Source organism: Hemibagrus wyckioides, linkage group LG08 (assembly GCF_019097595.1).
Source record: "Hemibagrus wyckioides isolate EC202008001 linkage group LG08, SWU_Hwy_1.0, whole genome shotgun sequence".
In the NCBI taxonomy this organism is placed as follows: domain Eukaryota; kingdom Metazoa; phylum Chordata; class Actinopteri; order Siluriformes; family Bagridae; genus Hemibagrus; species Hemibagrus wyckioides.
In genome coordinates this window covers 10,408,782-10,429,256 of record NC_080717.1, presented here as the reverse complement: position 1 = coordinate 10,429,256, position 20,475 = coordinate 10,408,782, and the positions used below count along the sequence as shown (strand labels likewise).

The following is a 20,475-nucleotide window of genomic DNA, read 5'->3' as shown; positions in this document are numbered from 1 at the left end:
AATCAAGGGTTTGATTTTTCCCCACAGTACAGTGAGTGTTCATTCAGTCATACTAGATTAGATATTATTTAAGAAACTCAACATATATTTTAATGGAAAGTAATTCAACGTTCACAGCCATAGTCCATAGTGTGAGTTAAATCACAGGCAGTCAGAATCAGTATAAGATTATCCATGGTCCTAAACAGTAATGCAGGTGAGGGTCTAAACATGGAAGATGGAAAACAGGAAACACATCTCAAAAATGCACAACACAATCGATTAGACTTCGCAAAGTACAAAGACACACAGAAGATACAATAAAGCAAACTAATTGCAAAAAGAACAGGTTGTCAGGGATTTGTAGAGGAGCCAGATGCATGTGCAGATTTTTATTATAATGAAACATGATAAGAACCCGGAATCTGTAAATCTGTAAACAAGAAACAACTGTAGAAAGGGGCAACCTCATGGACTAGAGAATATAACATAGCAATGTAAGACAAGAGCTAGACAATGAATGAGGTGCAAGACGTGAATGCTTAAACGCTCGTGCTCATGAAACAAATCGTGACATCTGTACAAAGGGTCATGTGACATCATCAGGTGATGGAAAATGTAGTCATATGATTTTGGCTTAACTATGAACTACAATCAATGCATAGAACAATGGCTTGCATGGGGCAGAAATGGGACCAAAAACAACAAGGCACATGGGGAAATAAAGGACTTCACTTTAGCATCAATTCACACAAACATCACACAGACCTTACAAAAGGACAATTTTACATCTATACATTAGATGGAAAAAGAAAACTGACCCAGAAAGATAAGGCATAGACTATTTGGCTATTCATTTAGCCTATGACTGAGTTATAAAAAAATGAAAATATTATATTATTATAGCAAATGTGTCCTTATTTGCTTCCGAATTTCCCAATACACAGAATAATACTACAACATCAGGGTTCTATCTTTCACACCTGCCCTGGCTACTGGATTCAGGTCCAAGAACCAACCAGTGAAACAACCTAGCTACAGCTATAGTTTAATTACAATGTTGCAGACATTGCATGAAGGTTTCTACTGCTTAAATTATTCATTATGACAGAGAAAGGGGGGTAATGCTAACCAGCCCTTTGTTAACAGCTACTTGTCAACTTGCATTTATTAAATTAATTGGATTATTTTTTTTTTCCAGGTAAGGCTGAGATAATTGGATGATAAATGGATGAGGATGCAGATGAAGGCAAGAACAAATTTGCAGGATTTTAGGTACATCTGAAATTTGGTTTTGTGAGCCATCCCGAGGCTATCCAAAAATCAGTGAATACAGACACGGTGAAAGAGGGCACTCATACAGTCTGAGACCAAAAATGTAAGGACTCAAACCTTCCTTGGGATTTATCTGTGCATGTGGCTTACATTCAACAGGGCTATTTTTCACATTTGAACCAATAACACTTTGCTGTCCATGCAGATAGAATTGGAGTGCTAATTTTTGTTGATGATTAAGTGCACAGCTCGCATGGGTCAATACGGAATTATGCAAAATTCTTCAATGCGGTGTGAATGGCAACCAGGCTGAAAGGACACGTCAATGACAAAGCAAAGTGTCATGTCTGCAAGTTCTTTATTCTGAGCACACGGATTTCTCTTTCCTTCAGGTTTCTGCTTAGTCCCTTGCAGCTCAGTCCTTGCTGTCTCAGGCGCAGCATGGCGCTATCACAACATAGCTTCACACTCTGCGAAATGACCTTTCGGAAGAAAAGCTCACCAACCAGATAGAACAAATGCCCCATATGCCACCCATCTGAAAAAAAATGAAGCAAAACGGGACTGAAAGGAAGGGTGCGTCATGAACTCCCAGCTCATCGGGAAACGTGAAAATGTTCAAATGTGTGAAAGATAGCAAGAATCTTACATTCACTCGCATAATATCCCGACCTGATCATAATTTGCTACTGCAATTAAGCTAAAGAACAGCCACATGAGAAAACCAATAGAAATGTAATCTTCTCACACCATTTCTTTTTTCATCAATACCACATACCTTTTATTTGAGCCTAATGCTTTCATGTAAAAATGAGGAAATCTAATGACTATTGAGCCGCGAGAATAATGTCAGGAATTAGGTTTATCCTTTCCTACCATTCAGTCAAATATCTCATGTGAGGAATAATATTGAATCGACTCGAGCTGTATCACAACACATACTACATGTGTATTCGTTTCTTATAATAGCATATCCAAAAATGTCTTATTCCTTGCATCCACCATAAATTTGCCAACAATTAGAATTTTATATCAAACAGTTTCCTCAACAGCCTCTCTTTTTTGCTGTCCTTTAAAATGAATAAGACACATGAGAGACCAGAAAGCACAAACAGCTCTTACTCAACGATATATATATGACTATGAAGTAGATTTAAATTTAGATTCTAATTTGATTGAATTAACTCTGGCAAGAATTACACTGAATGGCTGTGTGCTCATATGAATGCTGCCCCAGTCATTGATATTGTACATATCCTTTATCAGCAAATGAATCTCCAGCCCTTGAACTTGAACTATGCCTCACAGAGAAGAGCAGACATGCTTGTCAGAAAGGATTCGTCTCTCAGAACAAATTAGGCACATAGGCTAATATGCTCTGATGCGCCATTAAATGAATCAGGGTGACATTCAAATGTTTCTGTGGCAGTGAGGCAGCGTTCACCTCAATTTTAGCTAAAAGCTAAGCAGTGAACCAGCATACAAAACATGACTTCATTTCTTATCTTTAGCTAGGCCTGAGCTGTATGTGAGAAGGCCACATGTTTGGGACACAACCCACATTCTCCTGATTATCATCAAAACAGCCTTTTCATTTTGAAACAGTCGATTAAAACCAGCACAATCTCAGTGCAGCGCTACAAGGCCAATATGAATGGGAACAACAGAATTCATTTAAGATTCTTAAACCGATTCAATCCCCTTCTGAATACATATTTTTATGGAAATTAAGAGATGAAATCTGGCTTGGGGTAAATATACAGTAGAATGGATGTACTTTGTGTTCACTTTTCCTAAGTCAGCAGAAAAGTTTTCATCCAGATTTAAAACCCTGACGTTAAACAACTATAAAGGAAACTCAGAAGCACTCTTTTGCTTCAACCTGGGTAGGACTGAGCAGATGTGCTGAAATACTTAATAGTCTATTTTTTTGTGCTCACTATGAAATGAGAAAGCTTATTAATTTTAGAGCTGGATCTGGAATTAGAATTTGTCACTGCACGTTTCCAAAAGTCCTTGTGAATAGTGATTTATAAAAGACCAGCCTGCTGCTCTCGGGCCAGAGACCATCTAGGAGATGATCAAAATAGACTCTTATTGGCTACTTTATTAGGAAAATGAAGGCAGAACAGCTGAAATCTTCAATTCAATTCAGTTTATTTGAATAGAGCTTTTAACAATGGTCTTTGTCACAAAGCAGCTTTAGAGAAGCATATAAAATCAGGATATAAATTCAAAATGTATAAATTTAGCAATTTATCCACAATGAGCAAGGCAGAGGTGATGGAAGCAAGAAATAATTTCCTGAGAGGACATTAGGAATAAACATTGATATCATCCAGATAGTGTGATCATAAATATTTTCCGGTGTACTATATGGTCAAAGAGTGCAGTTATGTAACCAGGACGTTTGGACATGAAGCTCATTTTGTAAGAGTTTTCAACTGTTCACTGATGGAGGCTTGAGTGCAAAAATGTTTGAGGCAATTGCTATCATAGCAACCGTGGTCTTAAGCCGCTGCAACAAAACTGTTTGTATCAATTGCAGTCCAAAGCCATCTTCATGGTTTCTAAGTCATACCATTCACAGTAATCCCATGTATCTTTAGGCTACACATGTGCAACCATCTTCAGTAGCATTGAGTACCACGTCCACCTCCACAACATGGGGTTCCACGTCTCGCAGCCCATAACAAGAATATAACCTGAAGCTTTTGGTCTGTATCTAAGTTTACACATTGAATTGCTGATTGGCTGATTAGATAATTGCCTGAATGGGCAAGTGTCCAGGTATATCTATATCCTTATTTACTCTATATGTTGTCTAACATTGGTGCAATCTCTAACAAAAACTCTGCCATCTGCAATCACCACTTTATGCAAGCCTGAGCTGTGCGACAGTGCGGCGAATGTAATGTGCTGGGCCACATAAATTCAGGAGACGACGACAAGATTTCCTTATCGGGATCTATAAATTCCCCATGCTGGGGCGATGCTGCGAGACGATGAAGGCTGTTTCTGATTACACTCCTGAGAGCTCATCATTCCTTTGAGCCTGTCTCTTTTTAAAATGCCGTAAAGCTGCTGAGTGTGTCGGAGTGTCGGCTGCTTGTTAATGCAGTCACGGCCTGAACTCTGTCATTCTTAACCCTGAACCCCTGCACTTTACTGACTGGCACGTGCCGGTTTGAGCGGGTCAACATTACTTAACCCCCCAACACACACACACACATACACTATACAATCCTTTTCCTATTACCCCATCAGTCCCTTCAACTGATGAGCGGCTGCATTATCATCTTTGATGCTCCAGCAGCTGTGTCGACAGCTTTGGAGATAAAGGAGTGTAACACGCTGCAGAGCCACTGTCCTCTTCCTTTCATCTGGAGGTCAGCTAGGAGGCTATCTAAACACAGAGAGCTATTCATTTGTTTGTTGTTTACATTACTCATGACGTGCCAGTTCAAGCTTTCTCGGCTGTAATGTTGTAAATATAGTTTGGAGTGTGCCAGCAGTGTACTTGGCATCATGTCTCTCTGTATGATGTGCTGGATTCCCACAGGCCAACGCTGTCGATTCATAAGCTCACCGATCCACATCAATACGAACAGATCGACAACAAAAAGTTCATTCATAAAAATGAATTTATAGAATTATTACTATAGAATATTAGAGAAAACAGATTTTAGATCTATTTTTTATCAAGGCAAATAAAAAGAGAAAAGCACAGTACTGTGTGTATATTTATTTGTTGCTCCAATTATACAGATCTGCATTGATACCTAAATTGAAGATTTCTTAAAATTAAAATGTGATTTTTTAAATAATTCAAATATGATATCAACCACTTTGCCCACAGAAATGCTAGCATTGTGAGCGTGTTCTGTGAATGCTGGTTCTAACAGTTCCTCAACCTCAGCTACATCACTTGTGTTGATATTTGATATGAGATCAGTCCCTCCAGGAGTTTGCTGCGTTCACTGTGATTGCTTTGGCCAAAAATGATTGATTTCTTTTAGAATTTCTGATGCAACTCATGGTGTTTTTTTTGCTTTGTTTTGTGGAAAGCTCAGGAGTCGGTGCAGTGAAGACACATATGTATTTACTTTCTACGATAGCTGTCACTTGCCATGTCTTGGGCCAAATATATGGAAAATCTGTGGTAATTTGGAAAAATTGCAATCTCTTCTGAATATCTTGGCGTTTGCTTGATTCTGTGTTTATTTCTGTGATCACAAATTCATTAACGTACATAGAGTTTTTCACAGGTCAGTTTTTAATCACCCAGTTATTATTTTTGTTTAATTGCTATTTAACAAATGTGGTTATATTTCCCATTATATAAACAAACTACAAGCCATATTTAAATCACAGTGACCCTGACCGCTACAGGCAGATACAGTTACTAACAAATATTGCACCTTCTATGCAATATTTCGCATGTGCAATGCAGCAACCAGTATGAAATTACATCTGCAATATACTGTACCAGTTCAATAACATATACAATACAATAACCCAGTGCAATAACTGTGAAATCATTTGAATGTGCATATGAGGGTTTGCGTGCATGCATGTGTGTGTGTGTGTGTGTGCATGTGTGCATGTGTGTGTGTGTGTGTGTGTGTGTGACTTTTCCCTTCTTACAGTTTCTTTAATGTTTACAATAATTTTATGCCACTATGGCACTTCTCTCCTCTCTTCTCTTCTCTTCTCTTCTCTTCTCTTCTCTTCTCTTCTCTTCTCTTCTCTTCTCTTCTCCTCTCCTCTCCTCTCCTCTCCTCTCCTCTCCTCTCCTCATGTATCCATTTAAAACGCATTATCTGTTTATTCGGAGTAATATATTCAGAAATAATGGCAAACCTAATCTATCTGAAAATATTGTAGCGCTGCTGTGCTGTGGTAAAGCGGGTGCTCATTTGCATACCCATGAGCTCCTGTGGCTGCCCTTTAATGTGATGTTTAATGTCTTTGTTCTGCTAGATTGTTTGTTGTTAAAGAAGATGTGTGAGATATGTGTTGTGTGTTTGTTTGAGCCAGTATATGATGTTATTGTTCACCATCCAGCTGAATACTGATGCAGTTAATTCTTTGGCAAAGCACTAAAACCTGTGCATGTGTTGTAAATATGAAATGCTCTCCTGGTCAAACCTCTTCGTTGCCGATGCTACAATAAGAACATTTCAATATGGTGTTAGAAAAAAAAAGCTAGTATTGCCTCATTGCATCAGTAAAAGCTATTTCCTAATGCAAAAGAAAAAAGATTATTCAAAAGAACATTCCCTTTTTACAGAACAGTCAATGACGCCACCATGTAAATCGTGCAGGCTGCTGGAAGCACACAGTATTAGCTCCAGCCTCATCGCTCTGAACCGGATCTTAACAGGATGAAGTTTGAAGTGTCACCCATGGCGGCTCAGCCATAATTGAATTTACTTGTATCTAATCTTCTTTCCTTCTGCTGATGCTTCTTTCAGGCTGCTCATTAAAAGACCTTGAGTTGGTACGACTTGTCACCAGTCTTCCTGAGCTCTTCTCTGCCCTACTCCAGTCTCTGTGAGGCTGGCTTTATTTAAACACACAAGTCAAAAGGAGTAAATTGTCCGTTTTCCCTGGGTCGGTACACGCATACTGATCTACACCCTGACAACTACACCACCAATGAAGCAGCTCTACCACTCATTTGATTAGCTTCCTTATCCAACGCCTTATTTTACCAAATATACAAGAGAAGATAACGGCAGCGTATCAAAGAGTAAGTGTATGTTATTTCCTGTAAATATAATGCTGCAGAAAAGTATTTTTAGTAAGTCTGATGCTATGGTGTGCTGTTATATATTCTGTTCAGTTTCACTGTATGTAATGTGATGTCTGGTTCTAAAAAATGATTTTTGAAAGCAATACTTGAAGGACATGAAGGAAGATGAAAGTGGGTCTTTGGTAATTGCTCTTCCTGAATGAAGGAGCCACTGTTTGAAATCAACAGTCTGTTCATGAATCTGTACTGAAAGTAAATAGAGTCCATCGAGATAAAGCCCAGATGCCCGGCACAGGAGATTATGGCACAGGACTTTTTCAGAGCCCTAGGTTACCACGAAATAGAAAGTTCCTGAAAATCCGCCTGAGATCCTTTTCGACTTGATAAGGCAGATTAGGGGACACACAATTTCTGACCACACGCATCCAAATAAAAGTGGCACTGAGTTACAGCCCATAAAAAAAAAGCTGAAACGTGAGAAATAGGAAAACAGGCCACTGCTGCCTTTAAGCTAGTGCTAAATTCTCAATCATTTATATTCCTAAAATAAAGCGTGCTTCAAAAATGACCCCCTCCACCACTCTTTTTTTTTAGGATGAACGTAATGAGTAGATCTTCTTTGATACTTTATCTTCATTGTCTTCCAGCAGAGGCAAACGACACACCTGCTTAATGTTTGATGAATGCTTGTCTCAGTGCTGCTTGTACTTGCTGAGTACATCACTGATGCTGTGTGTCCGGAAGCTCAGCACAATAAAGCATCTAAACCAGGCAGAAACAGTAGTGTTGTGAAGGAGTAGAGCATCTGAATCGTTAATTTTGACTCTCACCTGTCTCCCCTCCTGTCTGTTGTTTCCTCTACAAAAAATATGAGAAAGGAATCATGCTGGAACTTTTGCTGAGTGAGTTCTGTCAATTGCAGTGAGGCTGACGGGGGAAAAAAACAGAAACCTGAACCTTTGATGTAACATTTTCCCACTAATTAAAATGATCTCAAGCCAAGCACAGTCCTAATCACCCAGACACCTGACGCATGAAGCTGGGAAAAGCAGAGCAAAGCATAAAGCATATCTTTAAAAACGCATGTATCCATCAGGATGGAGGGTCCCTCGCTGCTGCCTTTCGTTTCAACGGCCCACACTGCTGTGGCCTGCGGCTACACACACACACACACACACTCAGACACACACAAGCACCTGCATGGTCGGTGTAAAGCGCACCTCCGCAGAAACACAGCCTACACTCATGGACACGATGCAATTATTCGTTACATCAGCCAAGTGAGTCATAAACTGAACTGAAAATATAGATTTTCTTCTCACTGTGGTAAAAAAAGGACATTGGATATCTTACATAGCTTTTCTCTGAATATTTCATCTACTTCAGATTTTGGATGGAAGCTTCTCAGAATCAAACATGAATCTACGATGAAGGAAATCTGAGTGTGATTAGACCGGGCATCTTATTTTACGGTGAAGATGAATAGCTTGAGGTAAATATTAACGCTGGAAAATTAGTCCAACTGGCCAAATCAATCACGTTTAGCACAGCGCAGGCAATACAACAAGAAGGATGCTGCTTTAGTGTTCATGTTCTATGCTACATATTGTACGTTAACCAATTATATACTGCAGATGAACACCTGGCAACACACACCAACAGAAAGAGCGATCTCATCCTGATTAAACCTGGCTTCTGCTGCAGTTGTGTTACTCTAATATTCTCTTACAGACTCATTAGCTGATGGATTCCGCATGGATTCATTAAGGAGTTGGAGACAGAAATGTTGCATGTTAGCTAAAAAGCCTTTTTTTTTTTTAAACAAACCAGGACCAATAAAGCTTACATGCATTATTTTTATTGATGTTTTCTAATCCATGAATTTATACTTTAACAATTAGGAGTCTCAGGTGTTTCTGGATGCTGGAGATGTCGTCATGCTGTGATATTTGTTCATTATTTCAGTAACTCCTAGCATATTCATTCCAAAGGTTTCATTACATTATATTCAACACAAATTATGATGCAATAATAAATGAGGAATATATATGTACATGATTTTTTAAATATTTTTGTTTATTTTTTATGTTTATAAAATCTTAAAAACATTATTATTATTGTTATTATTATTATTATTATTATTATTATTAATAATAATAATAATAATAATAATAATAATAATAATAATAATAATAACAATAATAATAATAATAATTAAAAACCTATATTTTTTATAGAATGTTTTTTATAACATTAATATATTTTCACAAGACTTTTGAATATTGGATTATTTAGACCAGAGTCTTTGTTATGGAACATGTTGTGAAAGCTGTCCTCTGCATTCATTCGCATAACAAAACAATACAGTAATTTAACATTTGTGTGACACTTGTTGTTTCAGAGGGGCTATATGCGAGGGAGTGTGAATGTCCATGAATATTGATGTCTTTCACACTTTAGAAGACACCTGCCCACCCCTTGTAGCTCTATTAATGTGGAAACCAAAAGAAAGAATTTGAGGAGACTAAAAGAAAGATTTTTTTTTTACTACATTTTACATATTCGCTTATCCCAAGCAGCTTACATTAATCTCTTTTATACAGCTGAGGGATGGGGAACTTCTAATCAGTAGTCCAACACCTTAACCACTGAGCTACCACATCCCCTGAGTATAGTTATAGTATCTTTAAACCATAGTAATAAATATGTGTATTTGTGCTTAGCGTCCATTATCTAATCCAAATCATTCTACTTCTGTTTCTCTCTTGACGATTTGTCATCTCAATTTCTCTAGATTCTACACAAAACTTTCCATACCACCAAGTTTAAATCCCGGCAATACCACAGCCCACATGACTGGGAGACAAGAGATCAACATTGGCAGTGCTTTCTTGGTGGGATAAATGTCTTTATACTCCCTCCTCTGTCCCTCACACTGACACTAGCCAAGACTAGCTGTCTGTGATCTCATGTGAGTGGAAGAGGGTAGATAACGCTTTCCTCTCAGTGTATTACGCTGCCATGTGATGCAGCATGAGCAGCAGTTTGAAAACATGCAGAGGTTGGCATCTCGTGTCTTGCGGGAAGCACGTGCAAGCCTTCACCTTTTGTAGTTGGCAAGAAGAGACATGCATGAGGAGAGTGGATGGGAACTAGGGAGTGATATGTGTGAATGTGAAACGTGAATAAATAACAATTTTACTGATTTTTAACAATTTTATAAACACACTGGAAATGGCATCTAGCTTTAATTAATAGAAATCATCTATAGATATGTTTTAAATAAGATATGCATGAAAGGAATAGCTGGAACTATAAATGCTGGTAAAATGACACTGTGGTACAATAAGTAGTAAGCTAAAGCGATCTCGAATACTAATTCAGATGAATATTTCATCTGCTTAACTGGACATATATTCACTGCATGTCTGATGACACTAATAATGCATTTGATGGACGCGAAATCTGGAATCATACCTGTAACTATCTATCATCTGTTTGTGTATATAGTGCCTAAAGTATATCATATTAAAAGCCAGTTTCCTTTGCTAGCTGCTAGAAATAAGGCTAGGCATTTTGTCTTGTTTCCATTGGGGAAAAAAAGATGAAGAAGAAGATGAAGAATGCTCTCAGCTACAATTTCATGGTTGCCAGAGCCGACAGTGAGTAGGTGAGCAAAATGGCCTTTTTCCGGGTTCACTTAGCAGGAGAGGCTAAGAGACAATTCTTGTTTTCATTGTGTGCTTACTGCTAGATGAATCTCAACATGCTTTTGACGAAAGGCGCATGCATTCACAGTGCATTTTTACACCTCTGCAGATGTGGAGAGGGAAAATGCGTAGGTTCAGTGGAACTCTAAGGGGATTTAGGGCTGAGTGTATCAAATGGACGCCGTACCTACAAACTGCGAGCATTTGACGATCTGTTAATAGAGTACCACTGCTGGAGATTTAAAAGCTGTCCCTGTGTTGTTAGGCTGTCTCTGTTTTTCCTCATGTGCTCAGAGTTTTTTCCCTTCATGCATATTTTAGTGCTCGTGAAACTGCAAGCTTGAGCACTGGAGGCATTTGTGTAAAAAGTCCACACATGGCTGTCACCTACTTATGGGTATCCTGTCATTTATTTATTTATTTACTTACTTACTTACTTACTTACTTACTTGCTTACTTACTTACTTACTTACTTCCTTCCTTCCTTCTTGAAGATGGCAGACATTCATAGCTCATAAATCATGTTTACGTATTATGACAAGGACATCATGGCTGTTTGCTTGAAATTCATTTCAACAGAGACGTACTGCAGAAATCAGGAATACATCAGAGATGAATTTGGTTGCAGTTTCTTCATGCATAGTCACAGCCAGGATGAATGAGGGCAATATTTATAGTTTTACTGAGGGGACTCAGTGTCTCCACAGTGGGGCTGCAAGCTGAGAGGAAGTAGTGCAGAAGGCCAGTGAAATGGAGCATTAACCATGCTGGCACACACACACACACACACACATAACCTGCAAACACTTGACAGATGCATGTACTGAGGTATTAGATAGTTTTGTGTTGGAACACTGACAAATCCAGGAATCATACACCAGGGAAAACCCTTAGCATGCACTCACACACTTACCTATTACTATTTTTTTATAAGGGGTTCTCAATCTTTACTCAATGTACTGTAGCAGTACTGTAGTACATATTTTCTCACAAGGATTTGTCAAATGTTCCAACAAAAAATGAAACTTAGAAAAGAGATGTTTCTTCACCAAGCAGACACACACACACACACACAGATAGACACACACACAAAAAAATTGAAAATCATTCATTATTTTCTTATAAGATGATATTAAATAGTCATTACTGTGCCTTTCTTGTTACTAACAAAAGATGAGCACGAAAGTTTCTGTGTTTTTTTTCCCTCCAAATTTTTTAGCTCGAATGCACAGAGGCCAAAAATGATGTAATTCCCACTTCCAAGTTCATTCGGATGCAGCTTTCGAACATTTCAGAAATCTTGGAGCTGTCAAAATCCAGTACATGCAAATGTAGCATGCAGTTTTAATGTTAATCCTAGCACCTTAGCACCAAATCATGCATTAAATGACAAGGATATGCATGCTAACAAGGATTTTAAGGACCTAGCCAGTGTTTTTTTATGCATCTAGTAAAACACTACCAATGGACCTGACAGTTACTTGACATCTTTACATTAAGATTACAACATTAAGGGGTCTTAAAATGAGGAGATTAGCATTAGACGATTTTATCCTAGCTAGTTGTTAGTAAAGATAATGTCTAGCTATTGTTAATTCAGTATATCAGTATATTCTTAGCTAGCTGGCTGTAATATTAGCTGAATTTAAACAGACTCCTGTTAGGTTTGGGGATCAACGTCATTATGTGATTGGTCTGTCATTGTGGTGGCGACAGTTCTTTTGTTCACATGCAACAGACATGTACACACAGTGCGGGAGATGAAAAAGATTGCTGTTTTATTGTGTGTGTTTTTTTGGACTTGTCATGGTTAAAAGTGAAATCAAAGGAGAAGGGATTGTATTGTGACAAGCTCCAGAGGGATGCCAAGCAACAGCATATGGATAAAATTAGTCATATTGACAATGAGGATTCATACAAACTCCCAAACAGAGTTGAGTAATGCTCTGCATATGCTACCTCCTCTTACATTTCCAGACATCTTTTCAGATCTGCTGTCTGGCTGAGCAATTTAAAAAATTCACTTTAAGCTCATAGACAGGTTAGAAGTGAATGAGTACAAGGCCTACAAATCTACCAGAAACCCAAATGTGATAACACAGTCATTTCCACCAAATTATACAGCTAGCATTAAAATGCCCTCAATGTTCTCCAGATTGAATTTATTAACATTTATTAAAGTTTCAACTGTTGCTTTTCTAGTGTACACTCCGTTGTACTTCTAGTTTTGCACTTGCTCTCATTGGTGCTGATGTTTTTAGTTTCTAACACACCCAAAATGACTCAAACATTTAGTACTCAAATTGATTTTGTATGAAAACATGTCCACTAGCTGCCTAATGACTGATCAACCATACCATAATAGCAGATTATGTATCAGACACTGTGCCATGAGTATTTTGACAATGAAGATGAGGTGATGTGTAATCTTATGCATTGTCTTTATATATGTGGCTCAAATTAAGTTCAAACAATGCAGCAATGGGATATGGCTAGCATTAGATAGGTGCAATTAGCATTATTCTAGCTAGCTAGCAACTAGTTAACTAGCCTGTTTTTTTTTTTTGAGCAGATATGAAAGATGATCTGTTGTAATTTTTGCCCCACTTTTTTTTGTCCCTACCAATTTTTAAGACAAACCCATAGTGTCAGTTCCAGCATTCTGCAAATAATCGAATCTGGAGGTTTCTCCTGAAAAGCATTTCACACCAATGATCTTTATAGATGTCATGAGCAGAACAAAGATTGTCTCATGACCAGAGACATGATCTAAGCAAGTATGGTCATCTAATTGCCTCATTCACAGGAGACTTGGCGCACATGCCATAGAGCCCTGCCAACTGTGCCAGGCTACAGTCCCCCGCCTTGTTAACCAGCCGGCTGCAAAATGTGCTCGTTATTGCGAATTATCAGGGATTAATACAGAGCCAGTGGCCTATCATTAGAGCATCCCTTTCAGATTCATCAGCAAATGGGAGGCCAGGCAATACAGCCTTGACAGAGCCTCCCTTAACTGTTGAGCTTTCCATTTGAAGTGCAAATGCTTGTCACTATGGCATTGTGTCCTTTAAATAATTTTGTCTGCCTGCACTGTGCAGAACATGAAATTACATTTAAAAAGCTTCAGAATGGCCTGGCTTACCCTGTGGATGTCATGAAATATTCAATTTTACATGTCGTTCATGTAGAGTTGTAGGTGGTTGTGGACACTACACTGAACTCTACATTGTTGTAGGCAGGGTCTTATCCAAAGCTTTTGTACAGCTGACCAGGTTAGGTCCAATAATTATAATTTATACAGGGTGAGGCAAAATACTAATCCTTATCCATGGAGAATGCGGCTCCTTTGTCTGTTTATGGTCATAAAAGGCATGAAACAAGGCCTAAGAACATTTGACTGTCATCTTAGAAACCACAGAAAAGTGGTTTATCTAAGATTAATACAATGTTAGGTGATATAAAGTGCACTAGTGTTACAAATTCAGTATCGTTAGCTAATGGTAGCTAATAATGAACTGAAGAAACCAGTGATCATATGATACTGTTAAGCACATTGACTACTACTACTACTACTATTATTACTAAAAGTGGTGGCCATGCTTTATGCTAGGGTGGCTTTGGCACCCCAAGAGAATACCCCCTCATCTCAGAAATCCTTCTTGGAATCTTGGGATGGTCTCCTCATCCTTATATAAAGTATGCTAGTATTACAAAATGTCTTCAATGTAAACAAAGTAGACCTTCTTACTTGAGCTCAACATCCTATGCTCAGTGTACTAGTATTTGGTGTAGATCAGTATCACACAGACATATTGATTTTTAAATACTATACCACTGTGTATATTGTTCACTGTTTCAAGGAGGTAAATATCCAGCACTCATTACAGCAGCTTTCTTGTTGCTAACAAAAGATGAACATGAACGTGAAAGCTCATGATTTTATAGCTCAAGTGCACAGAGGTCAAAAATGATGTAATTCAATCGTGGTTCCCACTTGATCTGAATGCCGCATTGGAATATTTCAGGAATAATTCATCTTACAAGCATGAAGAGCTGTCAAGCTGCAGTTTATGTAAATGGAGGATGCATTTGTGCTTGCTGTGAATACTTATGATATTGGATAATGCTAATCCTGGCACCTTAGTGACATCTCAGGCATTAAATGGCAAGGATATGCATGCTAACTGGGATTACCAAAAAAACCAATTCATAAAAAAGACTGTAAAGATACCCAATGGTCCTGAGAGTTACTTGATATCTTTACATTGAGATAAGAAAGTTAAGAAGTGAGCACAAGGCTTATAGGTGAGGAGATTAGCAGCGTTCAAAAAAATTGGGAAGGGAAAGGGATTGCTCAGCCATCTGATCCTAATATTATATCCTATCACTGATTTGACCTTTTTGGAAAAGTGCACAGGTGGCCAAGATGTCTGAAAGACACTTAAAGAAGTTATTCACATACGGTGCACATATGAAGTATGGTATAGATGGTTGCACCTGTTAGGCCATGTGGAGGAAGGAAGAAAAGACAGCATCAAGGACAAGTATCCTACTGCGGTGAAAAAAAAAGACACTCAGATGCTCTTAAATCTTGTGTATTAGTTTGCAGTAGTTGGGATAGCACTAGTATTAAAAGTGCTTAATTTGTACCAGATCAGTTGTTTATCAGATTAAACACCTCAGATTGTTTTTTAAATAACATTAAATCATGCAAGAATGTCAAGAATGCAGGTGAAGTTGTCGTAATTCCTTGAAAAAGTAAGTGTGTGTGTATGTGTGTGTGTAAGCCACAGATGAACAGAACAAATTGAGACATTGTGAGGAGACTGTAATTTTAAGTGACTGTCTGCTGGATACGTAGGCAGAAACTCAGAAAGTATTTTAGCATTGATGTTGACTATTTCTAGCATTTTATTTGTGTTATGTCCTGCACTTTTGTAAAACTCAGTCTTCTGGACAAACATTTGTTGTGTGGTTGAATGCATATTATGAAGCTGAACACACACAAGACTTCTGCAGTCCACCTACAGCATCACCGAAATGCAGTCCTTCTTCTTCATACCGTGGACATCATGCCTACACCGTTGTCTGTTAGGTCTATGCGACGGCTTCGGCATTACCGCATCACATGGAGAGCTTGGAGCACTGATGTGTCTCTGCTTTCCAGGACCTTTTCAGAAAAATTGTCTTCCCTGACAGATATTATTTTTAATCATCCCTACACCACAGCAGAAAAGAAGCTTCTGCATCAGAAGGAATTGTCTTGGCTGTTTTATCTACTCTAATGGAAAGCTTTTAGTTGATATAGAAAGGATTTTGCAGGATTTAGGGTGGCACACATCGGAAAAACAGAGCAATATCTTCGCAGAGAAAATACACAGAATTTCTTCTGGCCTTAACTGAGTACACATCATTGCACAGTGAAGAAATCTGGAATAAAAAGTAAAAAAAAAAAAAAAAAGGCACTGTCAATTTGAGTAGTAATATTTCTGCCTGAACAAATTCTGTTCATTCACCGTGTGGACAGTGGAGTAGATGTAAATATTACAGCTACTCTAACATTGATAACAGTTCCGAGGATATCAGAGGGCAAATCTGTTTATCGAGATGTCTCTCAGTTGTTGTCCCCACACATGTAGGCCATTTGTTTAACGGCTAATTGGGCAGAATACTCCATTTTGTACGAGCCAATGAAATATTATTATTTTCCCCTCAGTCGCTGTGAATTGAAAAAGATGAATTTGTTTTTTCATCCAATGGGTCTGTTATCAACAGCGGAGGCGGCACTCATCGGGTCTGCGTGCGTGCATTATGGAGATTAGCGTGCAGCATTGCACATCATCCCCCGCATTTAGTAATGGATTGTTGTCATTACGGTGGAAGAGCACTATTGCGGGCTGCAGTTCTCCCAAGTACTTGAGCAGCCGTGGAGCCCCGCTGCTGCATTACTGAATTTTTCATTTGGCTAGATCTGTGATGGCGAAAGATGAACTGCAGATTTACAAGCAGCATGAAAATGTGTAGCTAAACAGAATTGCAGATGGGCTGTCTTCACAGGTCGGACTGGTGTAGAAATGATCTCGACGCTGTGCTTTCTAGAGGTTTGGATGGAAAGAGTTTTCAGTGGACTGCGCAGGATGGTGCATTTGTGGCTCATGGGTCCAAGGCAGTATTGTATTCAGAGCAGTGATGATAGAAGAAGGAGGCCAATTGGGAACAAAGAGCAGTCTTAATTTGCTATCACCCCCTTCTTGTTCCCAAGAGTGCACTTACTGATGAGATGGAATTTCTCTTGGACTTAAAATGACATCATGAACCTAAAAGGACAGAGTTTCAGGGGATTCACACTGAGAATGCCTCTTGTAATGCCTTCCTCAAATTGCCGGTCAGAAATGTCAATTGAAGACAAAAGTGCTTTCAGGACCATCAAGATGGGGAGACTGCGTTGCTGCTTTTTTTTTTTTAAATGTGTACTTTAATCTCTCTCCCTCTCTCTGTCTCTCTCTCTCTCTCTCTGTCTCTCTCCCTCTTTAACTGTGGGTGTGCTGCTTTTTGTAGCGGGGGGGGTGGAAAGCGTGAGCAAGAGAGAAAGAATGGTGCAAAATTGTTGGCGCTTGATAGAGTCTGGGTCTGCAAGAGGGAGATAGAAAGGGAGTGAATGAGAGAAAGATTGCAGGCAACGGAGTGACAGCAAAAGCAAGAAAGAAAGAGAGAGAGAGAGAGAGAGAGAGAGAGAGAGAGTGAAGAAAGAAAGAGAGGGAGAGAACCCCATAAATCATGTGGTGGTGCAAATGCTGAATCAGGGACAAGAGGTAAGGTTGATTGTGCCTGGGAGAGACAATAAACCCCGTAATCATCCGTCTCTGCTGCACAAGCCTGGCAATTATCTGCCCAAAGCTGACCAGCGCCTTGCAAAGGGCAGAATCTATCTTACTTCTCTCTCTTACTACTTCTCTCTTTTTATTTTTCTCCATAAACATGAAAAATATATTCATCACCAGGCTAAATCTGGAGTTTTGGACAAGCTAACCAGCGTAAAAACAAAGACAAAGGACCTGATGCGGTAAGCTGTTTGCAGATTTTCAGCGCAATTAAGCTGCATTCTGCATGAGGGACCCTGCCTATTATGTATAAAACGCACATTTTAGAAACTGCAAGGCAACACACGTCCATCTACATTTCAGTAAGGATCACAGTAAGTTTAAAGGAAAAGTTGGAGAAATTGGAAGTTTGTGGCTTATTATTAAATTATCAGTGGTCAGGTTCATGTGACCAGGTGTAAAAAGACTATTCCTTAGCGCAGTATAGCCAATATAGCCAAGTGCTTTTAATTCTTTATAGATATTACTTATTTATGGCACAACATGTATTAATACAAAACCATTTTTTCAACTTGGGAAAACTGTTTAAATAGAGTTTACCCAAGCAGTTATGGGAACCCTGGTCTGAGCACATTTCCTCACATTGAACTAATATATAAATATTTGATATTTGTGACATGGAAAATTTTCAAAATGTTACAGGAGTGATAGCTGATTGCAAGAATACAGTAAAATTTCACTTTTATATAAAGTCACTTAATGACTTTGATTTCTGGCTTCTCTCTCTGGAGGCCAAGCCCAACCCCTGAAAAATAACACCTGAATTCATCATTTGAAGGGGTTTCCCAAAACCTTTGGCAATGTAGTGTTTGTATAGATGTATGTATGTATGTATATATATGTATGTATGTATGTATGTATGTATGTATGGATGGATGGATGGATGGATGGGTATATGTAAGGCTGGCTAGGTGGATGGATGGATGAAGTCACTTTATTCTGTATACAGGATAAACCTAATTTGTAACTGGTTTGCATGTTTAATGAGTAATGTTCATTGGTTTAATGATGGCTCTAAGGTTATTTCCACTTCACATCAGCTTTTAAGTTACGATTTGCCCCTCATGCACAGTGCATTTAGTAGGCAGTTTGATGAGCTGCAACTTTAATAAGGTAATTAAAGTAAGGCATATTACAGTGATATCAGGTCAGTTTTTGTGCTTGTGGTCTACAGACATTGGATTTTAAGGATCTTGAAGCAAAATGCCATGCTTTTGGAGAGCATCTAATGTCTAAATGTAGCTGCCCCTGAAAGCGTAGCCACTGACCTTAAAGGACATCACTGCGATAGTTCAGCTTCTGATTAAGATAAGGCGTAATCTTAAGCACTCTTCTCTCTCCGCTGTCCATTTCATGCTGTGTTAGCTCTTAATACAAGACGGCAGCTGCCTTTAATGTCTATCAATTGTAGATTTCCTGTATGAGCCCTTAACCTTGACTGGAATTTGCTCTTATAAACACTCGGAGACTTTCTGTGATGTAGATTTGAAAACACAAATGTACCAATATGCAGTCTCTTATCATGCAGATCCACCCTGAGCAAGCGACTGCTTTTTCAAGTGGCTTGGAAAGTGCTGGCTTAAAAGCCATTTATATGAACCCAGTGCAAGAACATAACTAAAGTGATGGCATGATAATTAATCAACTCCATTGGCTGGCAAGGCAAATGGACAAGAAACAAGAAGAGGTTTTCTGCCAATTCCAGATAAATGGTCAATTTATGTTGAAAGACAAGGTAGGGAACATAAAAGGACACAACTCTTTTCTAAACTGCAGATGCTTTCCAGCCTTAAATTTTGTAACAGGTTCAGTGTGCTTTTGTGAATAAAGTAGACTTTTAGTAGAGAATTATTATAAGTTTTAACCCTGTGCTGCTCTCTGTATGTGCATTTGTTTAGCACTTCAAATAATCATATCTGTATCTGTATCATTATTTGGATTTGGATTTAAGCAGAAAGTGGGTGTGGCCTTAACCCTTTCAGCATGATGTGTGAAATCTGGCTCTGAAATTTCCTCAGCCTCATAATAGGTGATCAATTTTTACTCATTTAAACAAGGATTTGTTCAATTTTCCAAAATAGGGACAAACTAGTACCCTGATTTAAACAAAATTTTGTAACCCTGACCAGGCAGTTACCAAAGTCTGCTGCACATTACACATTAAAGAACTTTTTTTTATTATTGTTATGGTTTATATCTGACTGCTCACTCACACTACTTTTTTGTTTGCATCCCACAGGATTCCAGTCCCGATACACACCTCTAACCTTCCCGGCTGTCATAAGTGAAGGGCCGAGATGGATGCAAGTGCAGGTAAGCGCTTTATTAGAATGGCAGACAGACAAATCAAAATGGACATGCAGGTTCAATGTCAAAAGATGGCTTAGGTCATACGATCAACAAACCGGGTGAAGTAGGCAGAACTAGAGTACAAAATCGGTAAACAGGACAAGGTCAAGAGCAGATCAACTACGACATGAAAACAGGCTCAGTACCATCAGAAGCATGAGGCAAGAAAGAAACATGAGGGTATAAATATACAAACTATTAATCAAAGGCGCAACCTGAAAATGAGTGAGAGTAACTGGGAGGCATGAGGAAGACAGGGCATGACACAAAACTATGCACACGTGGCAAAGTAAAAACAAAACAAAACATTATATCCTATTTACATCCTATTTATTTGTCTGTTACACTTTATCTGTTCAGTACAAAAAAATGTATTTGTATTTTGTTTCATCGCTAGAAGGTGCTGAAATAATCGGGAGCAGAAAGAACCGCCTATGCTTGTCTTGGAGCGATTTTTTTGCATTGTCTTAAATAGATTTTCCTATTCTGGGAGGTCAAAACTATAACAGAAGGTCAGGCATCG

General features: G+C 38.6%; 1 protein-coding gene across 4 annotated transcripts in view; it reads right to left on the bottom strand.

Moving 5' to 3' along the window:
* The window catches only part of gria3b (glutamate receptor, ionotropic, AMPA 3b), a 123,995-nt gene that overhangs the window by 48,434 nt on the left and 55,086 nt on the right, over positions 1-20,475 (bottom strand). The gene's annotated exons all lie outside the window — the stretch shown is intronic.